Source organism: Podarcis filfolensis (genome assembly GCF_964270895.1).
Source record: "Podarcis filfolensis genome assembly, chromosome: 18".
Taxonomy (NCBI): domain Eukaryota; kingdom Metazoa; phylum Chordata; class Lepidosauria; order Squamata; family Lacertidae; genus Podarcis; species Podarcis filfolensis.
The window spans coordinates 1,356,341-1,373,150 of NC_139622.1; the positions used below are offsets into that span (position 1 = coordinate 1,356,341).

The following is a 16,810-nucleotide window of genomic DNA, read 5'->3' on the forward strand; positions in this document are numbered from 1 at the left end:
GTGCAAAATGAAGAAGGACTTCCTTTGGTCATTTGATTGAAGTTGAGAGAAAGTCACCCAGCTGGGATGACTGTTGTCTGAGCTTATCATGCCAGGGAATCCGTTCCTCTGACCACAGCTAGACCTGGACATCCCCATCTGGCTAGACACCCTGACTCAGGCAGCAGGGGCGTGGTGGGGCAGTGGATTCGGGAGACCCCTGTGTGGGCTTTGCGGCCTCTCTGTCCCACGGCTGAGCTGGGAGGCTGTGCGGTCAGTGGGCGAGAGGCCCAGACAGCCATCCCTCCCCGCCAAGCGTCTCACAAGAAACCAGCGGAGAGGAAAACACACATCTGGTTCTGCTTAGGCACAAGAAATGCTCTGTTGCAGCGGCTGATCCTCTGGCAGTGGAGGAGAGCAGAGCAGCTGTTTGGCATGCAGAAGGTTCGATCCCTTGGGGCGCCTCCTGGCAGGGCTTGGAAGAACCCCCCACCTGCAACCCTGAAGGAATGCAATGTGAGAGATTGCTGAGCTGGATGCTTTGGCTGAGATTCCTGCACTGAAGGAGGTTGGTCTAGATGTCCCTTGGGGGTCCCTTCCAATGCTGCAATTCTATGGTTCTACAAGGGGCAATGAGCAGCTGGCTGCATTTAAATCCAGCCTTTATCAGAAGCATGAGGACTTGACTTGACTTCACTTGATCTGTATTGCAGATTCCTCTTGGAGATCAGGTTGCTAAGACTTGTTGATGCTGTTGCTGTTGTTGTTCACTCCGTGCACAGGATTCTTAGGAGAGGAAGAAAGAATGCGCTTTGGCCATGCTCCAAAGGAATGGTGTGTCCTCAGCCTGTGCCTTGTCCTGGCATCTGTCCAGAGCATGTGCGATCATACCTTGACTCAACCCTGCCAGGACGGCCGGGATCTGCACTGGATCTAGTTTCCCACGATCCCTTCCTCCTCCTTGCTGCTGCTGCTGCTGCTGCAGGGCTGAGAGCTTCTGTGGCAAGTCAGCAGCAGGATTCATGCCAGGGGCCTTCGTCACCCCGCTTGCTTGCGTGTGTGCGCTCGGGGCTTTATGTAATTTGTGGAGGGAGCCTGAGGCTCCCAGATCTCCTGGGCACGGGATCCCTAAAGAAGGCAAGGAGGAATCCTTTGCGGTGAATCACCTGACTGGGCTCTGCAACATGGTGGGAAGTGCAGGGCCAGATTGTCTTTTCTTTGGGGCAGAGACAGTCACATGGTCCAGTGGGGAGAGCACCTGCTTGGCATGCAGAATGTATTTGCTTCAGTCCCTGGCAAGGCTTGGAATTGCCCCAAGGCAGAAATATCAAAGAGCTGCTGCCCGCCAGTGTAGAGATGTTCTGAGCTTCTTGCGTTTCTGTTTAAATCAAAAATGGTTTGGGAGCATGAGGTCTGGAGCATTGCAGAGCAGCTGCTTGGCATGCAGAAGGCCTCAGGTTCAATCCCTGGTAGCATCTGCAGGCAGGACTGGGATTTGTCCCCATTCGGAAACCCTAGATAGCCGATGCTGCCAGCCAGTGCAGACAGCACTGCTCTACATGGACTGTTGGAACGAGGCAGCTTCGATTCTGCATTCTGTGCAGCATCGGAGATTCAAAAGCAAATGTTGCAGGGCAGTGATTTGGAGACCACCTTGTCCCAAACCCTGAGAGGGGCAGGGAATGCCAGGATTTGGCTAATAATAATAATAATTTGTTGTGTTTGTTGTTGTTGTTGTTCTACGGGGCTGCCCCACTTACATACCCAGATCGGGGGCTGATCCAAAGCAGCAGGAAGCCCATGAGCAAGACCGCCTTTCCTCTGCCCCCTGCAAGCTGGCATTCTGCAGCAGGCAGCTCTTGAACATGGAGGCTCTACTAATGGCTTCAAGGTGTTTCCATCAGGACCCCTGGGGAGGTGCTGTGCAGAGGGGAGAAACGGGCGCCTTGCCAACTTCCCCCGGGGTCTCTTTCCACCCGCCACGCGGTTCCTCACAGGCGTGGGAGAAGCACCTGCCTCCCCAATTAAACCCATGAGTGCCTTCCAGGAATCCCCGGCTGCTATTTATAAAATTGGCCACTGAGCCTGGGAACCTAGAGAGCTGACTCTGCCTCAAGCTGTGACTCACAAACACACATGAGGAGATAGAATCACAGAACGGTAGAATTGTTGGGAGGGACCTCTGAGGGTCATCTAGTCCAACTCCCTGCAATGCAGGAATCTCAGGGGGTTGGGCTAGATGACCCTCGGGATCCCTTCCAGCTCTACTATTCCAGGATGTTAATAACGGCATCTAGTTGGCCACTGTGAGGGCAGGAGTTTGGGCTGGATGTGCTCCATTTGGCCTGATCAGGAGGCACTTCCTACCTCAGTGATCTCTGGGTTGTGGGTTCGATTCCAACATTGGGCAAAATATCCCTGCATTGCAGGGGGTTGGGCTGGATGGCCTTTGAGGGGCCATGCCTTGGCAGCAAGGAGAGTTCAGCTCACGGCTGTACTTTCTCTCCCCCTCCCCTCCTTCTCTAGCTCCCTTGGTGAGAGCCTGGTGCTGATAACGCCACGGTTGCAGGTTCGATCCCTGCATGGGGCAGCTACCTGTTCCTGCACTGCAGGAGGTTGGACTTCTGTGATTTCTCTGATTTCCCTAGGAGGAAGCCAAGGCAGTTTAGAGGAGCCTGCCCATCTTCCCACACTGGGAGAAGCTGCCAATGTTTATGCCACAGCCAGTCAGTAAGAATTGGGGGGGGGGTGTTGTGGGTCAGCCTGGGGGTCTCAGGTGGGGAGATTGTTTTCCCCTGGGAAAGGAAGCCGGTGGCTGTTGGGTCCTGGAGGGAGCCGTGACCCCCGAGCAAAGGGGTCCTGTAAGGAGAGCAGGACCTGGCGTGTGCTCTGGTCCAGGGGGTCACGAAGAGTCGGACACGACTAAACGACTAAACAACAACAACAAGGAGAGCAGGAAACCGTTTTGGGAAATTGTATTAAATTGAATTCATTCAGCTTGATTTGTAATAATTTGGCAAGCTAATAAGAATAATTGTCAAAAAGGGGGGTCTTGCAGATGAGCAGCGGCCAGCTTAGGCCTCCTCTGGACCCAGAGGGGGGAGGGGCAGCGTTGACGTCACCGCCCCACATGACAGAGAGGCTGCCGGCTGGGCCCTGACGTGGGATCTGCTCTCCTCGGAGATTGACGTCAGCCTGTGCTGTTTGCATGGGAATGTGGATTTGCAGCCCAGTGGGGGGGGGGAGGTCATCTGACCCCCCCCCGTCCCTTGGGGGTTTGTGCCAGCTTTCCCCCACCCCTTGCAGGACAGCTCCCTGGGGAAGCTGGTTTCACACTGGCAGCCCCCCAGGAGGAAGAGCGGAACTCGTGCATGGCCATTTAAGCCCAGGGTTGCCCACACTGACTGGGAGCTTCTGCCCACTGTCTTTCTTAAAATAAACCAAGGTGCTAGTCCTCACTATTTTGAGCAAAGGATGGAGAGCATTAGTAATGGGTCACCTGGAATTTCAGATCCCCCCAAACTGGTGCCAAAGCTTAGTGCTAATTTTGTGCCGTGAACCCCATGTTTCATGCCCCCCTTTGCAGTCAATTGGACAAGGTTGGGTTTTGGGGTGTCCCTGTGGCCCCTGGTGTGAGTGTCAATGACTCAGTTTTGTGGGCGATACAGAAAGCGGGGTTCACAACACAAAATGGTACAAAACCAGCACAGCGCTTGGCACCAGTCTGGAGCCAATGAAACCAGGTTGTCACCCCGGTTTGAATGTCAGTTGCTCCGTTTGGGGGAGGCACAAAACGGTACAAAGCTTGCCCAAAATGTTGGCATCAGTTTGGGGCAATCCAAAATTTTGGGGTCACACCTTAATGGAGCTAGGATGGCTTTAGAGTGAGTGCATCTCGCTCAGCATTGCTTGCACTGACTGGCAGCAGCAGGTGTAGTTGGTCCCGGTCATACCTGGAGACTGAACTGGGACCTTTCTGCATGCCACATAGGTGTTCCACCCACTGAGCTTTGCAGCCCTTCCCACAATCAAGCATCAGGTTGGATTTGCAAATGTGCCAGGCCTTTCCATTGAATAGTAGAGTTGGAAGGGACCCCGACGGTCATCTAGTCCAGCCTCCTGCAATGCAGGAATCTTTTGCCCAAGGTGAGGCTCGAACCCACAAGCCTGAGACTCAGAGTCTGGTGCTCTTTTGCATCCTGGAATATTAAGTACAATTTGTGTCATGTAATTAGGATTCTGTTGGTTTTATTTCCAATTGCTTTCCCAACCATCCCCAGCCTGGGATTTGCCTTGCGGCAGGCGGAAAACCAACAGGTGCAGCTTCTGCCACTGTGTCTGTGTGCAGGAGAAGCCTCTTGTATTTCTGCCTGCTGAGCAGCACAGGAGCCCCTGCCAGTGGGGAGCGTTTGGTGCCTTGTTTACCTCTCCGCAACACACCTGCGCAGGTGCGTGTCAGAACCCGTCACCCCTGACTCAGGTGCTTCCGCACATGTGGCCTGGGTGCGTCTCTCTCCCCCCCCCCCCGGATGGCTGCACAGATCCTCTCCCAGGAAGCCAGAGCCTCAGAACTCATTGCCACTTGATGCCCCCCTCCTTCACAGCTGGAGCACTTCCTGGGTGCCAGAGGGAGCCGCCCCACCCTTCCTGCCCTCCCTCTCTCCCTCCAGGCATCTCACATTCGCCACCCACCCCACCAGTAAACAGGCACCCTGGCCAGTCAGGATGGCTCCTCTGTCTGGGATGGGTGCCAGCGCAGCAGAGCCAAAGAGCACCCCAAGGCGCCTGAATCCTGAAATGAGGAGAGGGCAACCAGATTTAACTGCAGAGCATTGCAGTTCCATAAAAAGATGAGGACTAGCACCTTGTTTCTAGTAGGAGGCTGGTGGCCGCTGACAGCTCTGCCTCCCTCCATGAATTCCTCTCGTCCTCTTTTAAAACCACTCAAGTTGGTGGCCCTCATGACACCTTGTGGGATCTCAGGGTTGAAGATAGAAGAGCCTGGCTGCAGGATCAGGGCCCAAAGTGGCCCCAAAGGGGCCTCCTGTCTTCCCAGGGGCTAAGTTCCCATAACAACCTGCCCATCTGACTGGGCTGCTCCAGTCACTCTAGGAGGCTCCCAATAGAATATTAAAAACACAATAAAACATCAAACTTTTTTAAAAAAAACACACACCATGGAATCATAGAGTTGGAAGGGAACCCCAAGGATCATCTAGCCCAGCCCTCTGCAAGGCAGGAATCTCAGGCGGCCATCCAACCTTATTCATTTTATTTAGGACTCTGAATGTCTGGTGCTGGGGAGAAGCAGCATCTGGAGAGGCAGTGCGCCCAGGATCGGGCCCGGGGGCAGTGGGCCATGCCAGGGCAGAGGCTGCTTGGCTGCCGACCAGGCCTGGCTCCGCGGGAACCTGCTCCCGGCTCTCTCCGGAAGGAGGAGGCCCCTTTCCTGGAGACGTTGCTCAGCGTTTTCTCGAGTCTGGGAAGCGTTGACTCAGCACCAGCCTTGAGGAAGAAAATTGGGGAAGAGAGAGAGAGTTGGTTCCCGGAGCAAGGGGAAGGAGTTCCAGGTGCCGCCCCCTCCAGCCAAGGAAAGCAAAGCCTCCCCCCCCCCCAAGGAAAGAGCCCAGCTCAGGAGGCCTGTGTGCCTGGACCCATCCGGCAGCAGCTCCGGCTGAGTTCCGGGGGTGTGTGTGTCTTTTTGAGGGTGCACAAGGACCCTTTGCAACCAGCTTCATTTATTTCTCTTTCTTTCGTTTACTTATACTGCCTTTCATCCGAGAATCTCAGGGCCGTGCACTGAATGCATATAGGCAGCCATGCTTTGCAGGCAATATGCGCCAGGGTTGCCAGGTCATGGAATTGTAGGGTTGGGGGTACCCAGGGGTCATCCAGCTGAACCCCCTGTGATACAGGAATCGTAGAGTTGGAAGGGACCCGAAGGATGGTCATCTGTTTGAAAGCCTCCGTTGAAGGAGAGTCCAGCATCGCCTCATGTCATAGAATTGTAGGGTTGGGCGGGACCTCCAGGGGTCATTCAGCCCAACCCCATGAAATGCGAGGATTGCAGTGAAAGACTTCTTGACGGGTGGCCTCCCAGGTTCTGCTTAAAAGCTTCCAAGGGGCAGAACTCACCACTTCCAGCAGCATCCCAAACCCTAAGATTTCAGGGCCTGAACCTGAGACCGGGGGGGGGGGGAGGTGTCTCTGCACACAAGACTTGAGGGTCCCAAGCGCTTGCATGGAGTTTGGGTGGTCTGGTGCAAATCCACCACCAATGCACTTACTGTTGCAACAACTGCATGTTGCAGAAAATACACCCCAGGGTGGGGAGGGGCAGCAGGGGAAACCCCACCAGTCTAGTCCTCCCTTGGGTAGGAGGCCCATTTGCAGGCTGCCTTCTGAGCTGATAAGGTGACTCTGCTGATAAGAAAGAGCTGAATCTTCAAAGCAGGCATGGACTTTGTCTAGTCTTTGGGGTCCCAGTGCTAATCATGTCTCTCTTTCTGTCTGCGTTCCTGCTTTGAGGTTCTTCCTAACCCTCAGTTCCTGACATCTCAGAAGCCTGCCTGGGGGGGGGGGCTTCCTAAGCATGCTTTTAAGTTCCCTTAATAATTGCATAACCCCCTCTTCAGCCCCTGAAAAAGGTTCTCCTGGATTAATAATAATAATAATAATAATAATAATAATAATAATAATACCCCGCACATCCGGCTGAGTTTCCCCACCACACTGGATGGCTTCCAGCACACACAGAAACAGTGGCCCATGTTGCCCGCCATCCTGCCTCACAGCGGCCAAAGAGTCCTGAGGATCTAGGAATCGAGATAGACTGCCTCTGAACCTAGAGGTTCCATAGGAACATGGGAAGAGCCTGGCTTCACATCAGACCCAAAGTGGGGAGCCCATCCAGTGTAGCATCCTGTTCTCACAGTGGCTGATCAGATGCTTATTATGGGAAACCCACATGCAGGGTTTGAGTACAAGAGCAACTCTCCCCTCCTGCAGTTTCCAGGAACTAGTAATCCTAAAATCCTAGAATGGTGGAGTCGGAAGGGACCCTGGGGGTCATCTAGTCCAACCCCCTGCGATGCAGGAACAGGCAGCTGCCCCATAGAGGGAACGAACCTGCAAGCTTGGCGTTATCAGCACCAGGCTCTCACCAGCTGAGCTACACAGAAGCATTGCCCCTTCCAGCTGTGGAGGCAGAGAAGATCTATCCTGGCTAGTGGCCATCAATCACCTCACGATGTGCCATCAGTTTATCTCACCCCCTTTCTGAGCCTTCCAAGTCAGTGGCCATCAACTGTCTCCTGGGGGAGGGAGTTCCACAGGTTAACCACGTGCCATGTGAAGAATTGCTTTCTTTCACAGAGCTGTAGAATTGTAGACTTGGAAGGGAATCCGGCTGTCCTGTAGTCCAACACCCTGCGGTGCAGGAATCTTCTGGCATTCGGCTTTGTGAGATGCAAACATTTGTTGGACAGTAACAGATAAATAAGGTTCCAGACCTCATGCTCCTGCGGAAGAAGAAGAGTGGACCCCATCATGTGCCCCAGCTTTGCATTTTCATTAATGCGCAGCAAGATGCACCGAGTCCTTCTGCCCCGGGGATGTCTGGCCCTTTGCTCAGCCGACGAAGGGAGAAAGCCGAGGCGAAGGGCCAGCCCAGTCCTCCCTGCGGCTGCCAAACTGTGCTTGTTTTTCTGGGGCCCCACCCTGCACCTCACACGTCTCCCGGCAAGTCACCCTTGCCGACACCCAAGCGGAAATCCGGTACCGTGCGGCAGAGCCGCTGTTGCCCCCCCTCGCCGAGAGAACCAGGCTGCCCAACCGGCTTGGCAGGGGAAGGTGAGCAGGCCTCTTGGCCCCAATCCCAGCATTTCCACACACAGCCCTTTCGCCGGAGGAGGTTTTGGCGGTGCCATCACTCCTCTCCGAAGGGAGAAGGCCTGAGATGTGTTTTTGAGGCGTTTGGGTGCCTCCGCAAGAGAGCCTCGCCTCTCAGGGAATGGGCCTGGTTTTAATAAGTTATTTTCTTCTGTCTTACACTCCCCCCCCCAATGGCTTGCATTGCGGGAATCATAGAAATATATATGGAAGGGACCCCGAGGGTCATCTACTCCAACCCCCTGCAAGGCAGTATTCTCAATTCAAGCATCCATGAGAGATGGCTGCCCAACCTCTGCTTTAAAATGTTCCTTGTGCAGGAGCAGATCTCCTTGGCAGAGTGCCTGCTTGGCATGCTCCATCCCCGCTGGCAGCATCACCAGGCAGGGCTAAGAGAGGCTCCCAGGTCTGAAACATTGGAGAACTGTTGCTGCCAGTCAGTGTGGAGCAGCCCTGAGCTACATGGACCAAGCATCTAACTCACTGTGGCGACTATTGACGGCACTCTTGTGCAGAAGCATGACGTTTGGAGCCTTGGCTCGCTTTTACACGAAGCGCTGTAGCTCGGTGGTCCAGCACCCTGAGTCTGACACCCCAGAGAGCCTTCACGCTGCCAGTCAGAGCCGAGAACACTTAGCTGACTCAGCATGCAGCCATCTGCTATCTTCCTTGTTTATGAACTGCCATCAGATTTGTCATTTTCTCAATGGCTTGCCTGGGACTTGAGATGCCCAGTTCCTCCAGAGGTTGTGGAGTAAACATATTCAGAGCATGCCCTTCTTACCCAAACCGACATGTTGCAAGAAACCAGGGAGCAGCGTCACACCCAGAGCAACGCCTTGCAAAATGGGATTTATTTATAGCACGCTGGAATGAGACATTTCAGGCCTGACTACATCTGTATATGTATATTGTTTTCTTTTTTTCCTAAACAACAAGTACAGCTGTACTTTAAAAAAAACACCATGTAAACAAACTGTCTTGCCAAATGCAAGGTGGTTCTTTTAAAACTTGGCCTTTTTCATAGATCCATAGAATTGCAGGGACTCCCAAGGGTCATCCAGCCCAACCCCTGCACTGCAATCACAGGAAGCACTTCCTCAAGGGTATGAAATGAAATTTAGAAATGAACTATTTGGGGCCCTCTGTCTCCTGTTTTGTTGCTGCCTTTCTTTTCCGTGAACCCCCTTCAACCCCCCCCCAAAAAAAAACACAACCCACCCACCCACACACTATTAAATTAATGATAATAATTTGGCAAGCTATAGGCATCAGGCAAGTCAAACAGGTTTGCATATGGCCTGCATAATTCCCTCTGCCTTTTGTTACTCATGGCAAGCAGAAACCTTTTGCTTACTCAGCCGCCCTCCTGGCTCCTGATCTGTCACGGCACGTTTCCGTCTGCACGCTTCCAAGTCTCTGTGGCATGAGGGCTAGCAGCTTAGGTTGTAGTGGCTGTTTTGAACTGGAAGCCAGCAACTCTCCCGAAGCTGCATTGCAGCTCTGGTTCCGTGACTGCTGGAGTCACAGAAAGTCAAAAGTAGAGTGGTGATTAGATAGATAGATAGATAGATAGATAGATAGATAGACAGACACATTATTTGACTTACAACTCCCATTACAGTTGGCAGTTGGGAGCGGGTGTGTGTGTGTGTGTGTGCTAATCTGTGTTGCACAGGACAACCCCCCCGCCCCCGCTATAAGACACATTAAATGATTCCTTGACTTTTGCAAGTTCCTTTTCTGTTGCTTTGAAGGGTCAAAAATCCCAAATGCAGAATGTGAAAAGGTTGCCCCGAATGATCTTAAATAGGTTGGAGACCTGGGCACAAGCTAACAAAATGAATTTCCATAGGGACAAATGTAAGGTTCCTGCACTTAGGCAGGAATAACCAGATGCACAAATATAGGATGTGGAACACCTGGCTCACTAGCAGGACATGTGAAAAGGATCTCGGGGTCTTGGTGGACCACAATTGCTCACAAAGGACACAACTTCCCTTGCACCCGTCCAGATCAAATGAACCAACAACCTCCCAGCTAATTGATCCCTCTCTCATGCACAAATCCTGGATCCTGGATGTGTGCTGGGTGGAGAGACGGAGCTGCAGTGCCAATTTCCTCTGGGGACATTTGCATGGGAGCTGCCTGATGTTTTTGCTGCTGCCCATCTGACTAAGCATCTCAGGAAGAGACTTTCCCTTCACAGGCAGAAATAGGTTGTTATTATTATTATGAATTAACGCTGTGGGGTGTGTGAGAGACCATACTTTGCAAAAATATATTCACATGGCAGCAAGGCTCCATCCAGCATAACATCCTGTTTCCAGGGCTGGCTAACCAGTTGCCCAACCTGGGAAACCATAGCTCAGAGGTAGATTGCTCTTTGAGGTGGAGGCTCCATTTTTAGTGGTCATGGCTAAAAGCCAAGAAGGCTTCTCCTCTTTTGTGAGTTTGGCGAAGCTCTTCTTAAAAAGATGATAAGGAAAGCCTTGCTGGGGGGTCTAGCGCAGGCATCCCCAACCTTTGGCCCTCCAGATGTTTTGGACTACAATTCCCATCATCCCTGACCACTGGTCCTGTTAGCTAGGGATCATGGGAGTTGTAGGCCAAAACATATGGAGGGCCACAGGTTGGGGATGCCTGGTCTAGAGGCTGGCTGGCCATCCGCCAGGGATTCTTGAAGTGCAATTTTCCTGCATTGCAGGGGGTTGGGCTGGATGACCCTTGGGGGTCCCATCCAATGCTACAAATCTATGATTCATCAGAGGCTTTGAAGCAGAGGTTGGGTGGCACCTGTTGGGGATTCTTGAGCCGCCATTCCTGCATTGCAGAACCCCTTCTGCCCGTCTTAACCCTCAGGGGGTCTGCGGGGGTCACTTTGGGTTTTAAGCCCTCATGTGAGCACCTGGAACTGGGACCACCAGGAATGGACTGGAAACTGCTGAAGTCTCAGCCTCATAATTACTACCCCCACCACCAAATGGCACAAAATTCACATGAACAGGGCGGGTGCAATTTATGCATTTTCGTTTTTGCAGTGAAGATTCTCCTTCCCCATATCAAGCAGAGACTAGCTTTGTTCAAGAGCCTAAAAGGACTTCCTGGAAGGGCAGCGATAAGGCCTGCAGAGCACATTCCTGGTGGCTACGGAGGACCCACATTTGTGCCCTTTTGGGGTTTATCTTGCTGCTCCCCAGACAGTCGCCAAGAGCCTCCCAGACGCCTCTTCTCTGGGGCTTTTAGGGCCTGTCAATCTGGCCTCTTTTGTTGATTTGGAGTCTGCCTGGAGAAAAAGGCCTTCCTTTAGGAGCAGGATGGAGAGATAGGAGGGGTGGGGAACCAGGGAATTATCCTCAAATGCTTTGGGCTATATTTAGACACAGGGTGGGATTTTCCCTGCTCTCTCAGAACTGGAAGCATTTTAGACCATTTGTTGCAAGCGAAAAGTGCACTCTGTGCATGCACAGGTGCACCATTGCACATTATTATTTCAATTTGGTTTTCTGAGATAATATTGCAGAGGGGATTGGGCTGGATGGCCCCTGGGGGACCCTTCCAATTCTGTGGTTCTATGACCCCCTGATCCTTGGGACCAGTTACAGATAGGTAGCCGTGTTGGTCTGCCATAGTCAAAACAAAAAAATTTTTTTCCTTCCAGTAGCACCTTAAAGACCAACTAAGTTAGTTCTTGGTATGAGCTTTCGTGTGCATGCACACTTCGTCAGATACATTGTAAATTCCAATGTATCTGAAGAAGTGTGCATGCACACGAAAGCTCATACCAAGAACTAACTTAGTTGGTCTTTAAGGTGCTACTGGAAGGAAAAAAATTTTTTTGTTTTGATCCTTGGGAGTTGGAGTTTATCTCTGGGCAGGTGAATGCAGGTGATAGTTTGCAATGCAGGTTCAGATGCAAAACAACTCCAGGTGACTCTGGCTTCCGCCACTCCAGACCCGCCCGTGCCCAGGCCAGGAAGGCGGTGTGGCTTCACTTGTGTTTCCTGCCCCGCCTGCTCATCCTCAGCTCACCTGGAGGCACACCTGACTCCCGGCAGCAAGCTTCCTCTCTGCATCTCTAGACAGGCTTACAGGAAGTCAGCAAAACATTCCTTTAAAATAATAATAATAATAATAGTAATAGTAGTAATAATAATAATAATAATAATAATAATAATAATAATAATAAATCTTTCCAAAGAATTTACAACATTTTCTGGTTTACAGTCAATTAACCTTGGGCTACCCCCCCATCCCTCCATGCTTTCCCCAATTTTCCAATTAGCGCTGCATATTATAGTCATTCTATCTATACCTTTTCCACAATGTTACTTGAATTTAAAATGTTTACAATGTTTTTGAAAAATAATTTACAAATACTTTCCAATCCTCCTTGACTCCTGCCTCATCTTGGTTTCTGATTTTATTTGCTAAACTTGCCAATTCGGCATATTCCACCAATTCCATCAGTTTCCAAGGTCCTGCCACCTGCCAGGTCAGGAGGTGTGGGGTGAGCCTGTCACTTCCAGGGCATCAGGGTTGTCTTGCAGCTGGATCAGGCCCCCCAAAGACCCATCTAGCCTGCTCTCACAGTGGCCAAACAGCCCTGAGAACCCAGGAATCGAGATAGACTGCCCCTGGAGCTGGAGGTTCTGCAAGGACAGAAGAAGAAGGTGGCTGTTAAGCCAGGCCAACGGGGGACCCATCCACCCAGACCTCCTGCCTGTGCAAAGATTTGGCCCCATTAATTGGAGCAAAACAGGGTTGAGCTCTTATGTCCTGGCAGATGATATCTGGAAGGAGAGGCAGCGAGAGACCTGCAAAACAAAAACAAAAACTGCTCAGAGGATCCTCCTCCTCTTGCAAACCTTAATGGGATCAAAGAGGGGCTGCATCCAACGTTAGCCCTACTCAGAGTAGACATGCTGGAAGGACTGTAGATAACTCACTGAGATCCATTAGTTTCAGTGGATCTACTCTGAGCAGGATGCAACCATCCAAAATCACCGAAAAACAGGATTCCGCCTTCCCTAAATGCACCAGGAATAAAATTGCATTTTTTTCCTTCCTGTTGCAAAACAAGCACTGAACTGCCTGACATTTGAGGTTTCTGGTTTAGAAGCTCAAAGAGCTTCTCATGTTTTCCCAGAGCTGCTCTTTCAACATCTTTCGGAGCCTGGCCCCAATCCAAGCTGGACTTGTTTTGGAAAAGCCCAAGAGTGACTTTGCTTTCTCCTCCTCGGCTGTACAGAACAAACTTTTCCTAGGAATTGCTCATGTGACTCTTCTTGCAGCCGAGAGAGGAAAAAACGCCAGTCTGGGGAGAAAGGAAGGAAAGAGGTTAAATTAATGGCCATTTGTTTAAAGACACAGATAAGGTGCAAGTTGCTAGTCCCTGCTGTGTGCTACATGTCCCCCCAAATGCACCACCCCTTTGCCCCTCACCTGCCCTCCCCCCCAAAGGCCCAGGTGAGCACAAGGTGAGGACTGTCCCTTTGCAGGGAGGGGAGAGGAAGGAGAGGCCGTTCCTGGAACACCAAGAACCGTGCGCAGGTCAGGCGCCTCGCCAAGAGGCCAGACAGTCAACGCTGATAAATAGGCCTGCAAGGAGGAACATGACGGAGGGACAAAGTGGGCCGTGTCCTCGGCTGCCCTCATGGCTTATCCGCAGTTTCTCAAAACACTGCTCTTGATACAGCTTCATGTGGCCTGAGTGCACACCATGCACCCAAAACACATTCCCTGCCCAACCAAAGAGTCCTGGGAAACAGAGCTACTGTTCCCAGCAATGATTATTTCAGGGGGGGAGGACATGCTTTAAATGTGCCCAGTTGGCATTTCCCATTCAGAACCATGAGGACTGGATTCTTAACTTCATTTAAAAGGGGTGGGTTATAGTTCCACAGCAGAACGCCTGCTTTGCACAGAAATTATGCGGGCGTCTCCAGGTAGGCCTGGGAGAATCCCCTGAGGCTGAGACCCTGGAGAGCTGTGGCTGCCAGATGGTGGAATCAGTACTGAGCTAAATGGTACTGGGAGTAAGGCATCTGCCGACATCACAAGGCGGAAGAAGGGAAGAGTCCCTGCAATAATTTGCAGCCAACCTCTGCCAGGCAGAGTCTTGCAAGATGCAGGCAGAATCTTCTTCATATACAGAATAAACAGCCTCTTGTCCTCCTGGAGATTCAGTCCCTCCCAACCCAGAGACGGCCAGCAAACCTTCAGGACTTCAGTGGGCGACTTCTGCAAGCAGAGCAGCTGTCCTGCCCTCCCCCTCCTTTCTGCTCCTGCCACCTCCTCCCTCTGCAACTGCCAGAGGCGCTTCCTGTTTTGCAGGCTCTGTTTTCACCTCTGCTCATTAAAGGGAGGTGTCTGCTCCAGCAGGACGCCTGGGTTCCTTCTCCCAGGATCCTGCTCCTGGTGCTGGCCACGTGCTGGGGGGGGGGAGGTATCCAGCTCTCCCTGCCTGCCTCAGTTTTCCCTCCACCCTCCAGGAAGTGGGCCTCATCAAAGCAGGCTTGCTGCTGTTGTTGCCAGGAGCCGAGTGCGAGGAGTGTGTCATGGGGCTGTGCCCCACTTGCACTGGGGAGAGGCGTAGGCTATTTCTGGAAGTGAATACCTGACCCATAATGGGCTTATGGCTCTCTCTCTGTGTGTGTTAGAAACCCTGTAAATCCAGCAGGGGAATAATGTCAGTTAATACTGGACTCCAGGGTCTTCCAGGCTGGACTACTGCAATGCGCCTTCTGTGGGGCTGACCCTTGGCAGATCTATTCAGATCTCATATAAACCCTGCTTTAAATGGCGAGGAAGAGGCGAAATGACAGACACTTGTAAAATTATGAACACACACACAGCTTTTTATATTTTATTTTTAAAAGTCAAAGTTTCGGGAGGGGAGTCTGGAATCTCCTTGGGAGATCTGAGGGGTCCCCCTCCCTGAATGGTTGCATCTTGTAGCTTCATCTCTGAGTGCAGGGGCTGGGGGGGGTCCCCTTTTTTAGGGGTCATGGGAGGTCTCTGCATTGACACACACATAACACACACCCCACACAAAAAGGCCACCTTTGACTCTACTGGAGGCCCTCATAGCAAAACTCATTGCCTTGTTAAAAAGCAAGGAGCTAGTCCTCAAGGCTGTGAGGATGGAGGTGAAAGTATGTTAGCGGAAGCCGGACTGGATTTCCTGCATGCCTCCCGATGGAGCTGAATAACAGGGATGAAGGAGGCAGGGGTATCCTGGAGACAGGAAGCACTGCAGACTTCAGCTTCCCTAGCTCAAGTCTCGGGAGGTTCCACAGGGGAGAGGAGTCTCTTCTTATGAACCAGGTGTTTTTTTTAAATCTACAGTATCTATCTATCTATCTGTTTCCCCCAAGGCAGCACAAAAGACCATAGAATTGTAGAGCTGGAAGGAACCCAGAGGCGGACAAATAATTCCTGCCTTGCAGCCAGGACTGCTTGGCATCTGGCTTCTTTCCAAAGCCCAGCACCTGGCAGCTGACCTCCTGCCAAGCGTATCTCACTTTTGCCAAGCTTATCTCTTCAAATGGACAAAGAATGAACCTCCTTTTGATTAGTGTCCTTGTTTGCTTTTTCCCAGCTCAGTTCCCAATGAAGATTATTTTAATTGGCTACCGGTCCTCACTCGGGAAATCTTAATTAAAAGCGTCCAAACCGATGCGGGGGGTCCGTAGTTATTGGTTCTATGGTTGCTCGAGGCATTGCATTTGTCGAGCTGTGCAATCGCTGCTTCTGACTCAAAAACGACAAATACCTGGACTTTTTGTTATTTAGAACCTAAATATTATTCTGGAAAATAAATAAAGGATAAACAAACAAACAAATGGAGCCCCATAGACGTTTTTGGATCAAGTTATCCAGACGAAAAGAAAACTGTTAAGCGTATAACAGAGCTGGAAATGCCCCCTTGTCTTCCTCTCTTGTCTCTTGCTGTCCCCGCTCCAATTTTAGATTGTAAGCATCTTGGGGCAAAGATACTTTTTCCGAGACCTTACTTGTGCTGCACATGATAACAGTATTATGGACTACATCCTGCTGAAATGAGCATGCACAACTAGCTCAGGCCATTGAATTTCAGTGGGTCTACTTTTGAGTAGACTGTGGCCATAGGCAACCCAAAATTATTGTTCCTCAAGTGAGGGAGACATAATGAGCTGCTGAGGAGGAAGGAAGGAAGCTGATTACAGGTTCTGTGCACAACATGCAATTAAAGTGCATTGCTTCCCCCCAAAAAACCCTGGGAACTGTAGTTTGCTCACCATAGAACCACAGTTCCCAGCACCCTTGACAAACTGCAGTTCCCAGGAATCTTCAGAGGAGGTTTATGTGCTTTAAATGGATGGCGTGTACGCAGCCTATGTTCTAAACCTCCCTGAGGCCTTTGAGGAAAATTCAGCGTACAGATAAAGGGAATTATAGAATCCTAGAGTTGCAAGGAACCCAGAGGGTCATCTAGTCCAACCCCCTGCAATGCAGGAATCAAACCTCTGGTTTTCCATCCAATTTGAGACCCTGCCTGACCTGCTGAGCTCTGAAAATGTGCTAGCAGGTTTTGTTGTTGCTACCCGACTAGGAGACACACCAAACATTTAAAGCCATTGAATGCACATTCTTCCCTCCAAAGGATTCTGGGAACTGTAGTTTTGTCCCTCAGAGAGCTCCAGCTCCCAGAACCTTTGAAAACTGCAGCTCCCAAGATTCTTAGGGGGAAAGAAGCAGAATCATATAATTGTAACATTGGAAGGGATCCCCCAGGGCCATCTAGTCCAACCCCCTTTCAAGATAGTGGGGAGCACCCTGGAAAAGCGGGGAGTCACTATGGCAGGCACCTCACGAGCAATCAAAGGGTGAGGTGCTGCCTGTTCTCTAAAAGCCTCTTCAGGTAATTGAAACCAGCTCTGGGTGTGAGCAAACCAGA

General features: G+C 51.3%; 1 protein-coding gene and 1 long non-coding RNA gene across 2 annotated transcripts in view; one reads left to right on the plus strand and one right to left on the minus strand.

Moving 5' to 3' along the window:
- The window catches only part of DIRAS1 (DIRAS family GTPase 1), a 140,512-nt gene extending 134,406 nt beyond the window's left edge, over positions 1–6,106 (plus strand). The window contains exon 3 of the transcript XR_014543366.1: positions 6,094–6,106. The gene's annotated coding sequence lies outside the window, so the exon portion shown is untranslated. The remainder of the gene's footprint in view (positions 1–6,093) is intronic.
- On the minus strand, positions 5,377–13,308 carry LOC310753643. Its single transcript, XR_014543416.1, has 5 exons — positions 12,969–13,308; positions 11,902–11,981; positions 9,227–9,387; positions 7,251–7,499; positions 5,377–5,484 (listed from the first exon to the last, which is right to left on the minus strand). It is a non-coding gene; the product is annotated as an uncharacterized lncRNA (long non-coding RNA).
- Between the last annotated feature and the right edge of the window lie 3,502 nt (positions 13,309–16,810).